Genomic DNA, 649 nt, shown 5'->3' with positions numbered 1-649 from the left:
GAAGCATCTCTATCCCTGCCATTAGAGCAAACAACTTTGAGCTTAAGCCTCAATTAGTTTCTCTAATGCAACAGAATTGCAAGTTCCATGGACTTCCACTGGAAGATCCTCATCAGTTTTTAGCTGAGTTCTTGCAAATCTGTGACACTGTCAAGACTAATGGGGTAGACTCTGAGGTCTATAGACTCATGCTATTCCCTTTTGCTGTAAGAGACAGAGCTAGAATATGGTTGGATTCTCAGCCTAAAGCAAGCCTGGACTCTTGGGAAAAGCTAGTCAATGCCTTCTTGGCAAAGTTCTTTCCACCTCAAAAATTGAGCAAGCTTAGAGTGGAAGTCCAAACCTTCAGACAGAAGGATGGAGAATCCCTCTATGAAGCTTGGGAAAGATACAAACAATTAATCAGAAAATGTCCCTCAGACATGCTTTCTAAATGGAGCATCATAGGTATTTTCTATGATGGTCTCTCTGAACTATCCAAGATGTCTTTGGATAGCTCTGCTGGAGGATCTCTTCATCTGAAGAAGAAGCTTATGATCCTGAGAACCCTTCAATGGAAGAGGTGAATTACCTAGGAGAACCCTATGGAAACACCTATAATTCTTCATGGAGAAATCACCCAAATTTCTCATGGAAGAATCAAGAGAGA

The 649-nt window shown here is 41.3% G+C and overlaps 1 non-coding gene across 1 annotated transcript; it reads right to left on the bottom strand.

Moving 5' to 3' along the window:
• Positions 1-320: 320 nt before the first annotated feature.
• LOC130963900 (small nucleolar RNA R71) lies at positions 321-428 on the bottom strand. Its single transcript, XR_009080017.1, has one exon. It is a non-coding gene; the product is annotated as a small nucleolar RNA R71 (small nucleolar RNA).
• Positions 429-649: the final 221 nt, after the last annotated feature.

The sequence above is a fragment of the Arachis stenosperma genome, chromosome 2, assembly GCF_014773155.1.
Source record: "Arachis stenosperma cultivar V10309 chromosome 2, arast.V10309.gnm1.PFL2, whole genome shotgun sequence".
In the NCBI taxonomy this organism is placed as follows: Eukaryota; Viridiplantae; Streptophyta; class Magnoliopsida; order Fabales; family Fabaceae; genus Arachis; species Arachis stenosperma.
The sequence above is the reverse complement of the archived record's forward strand: the minus strand, read 5'-3'. Positions and strand labels throughout refer to the sequence as shown.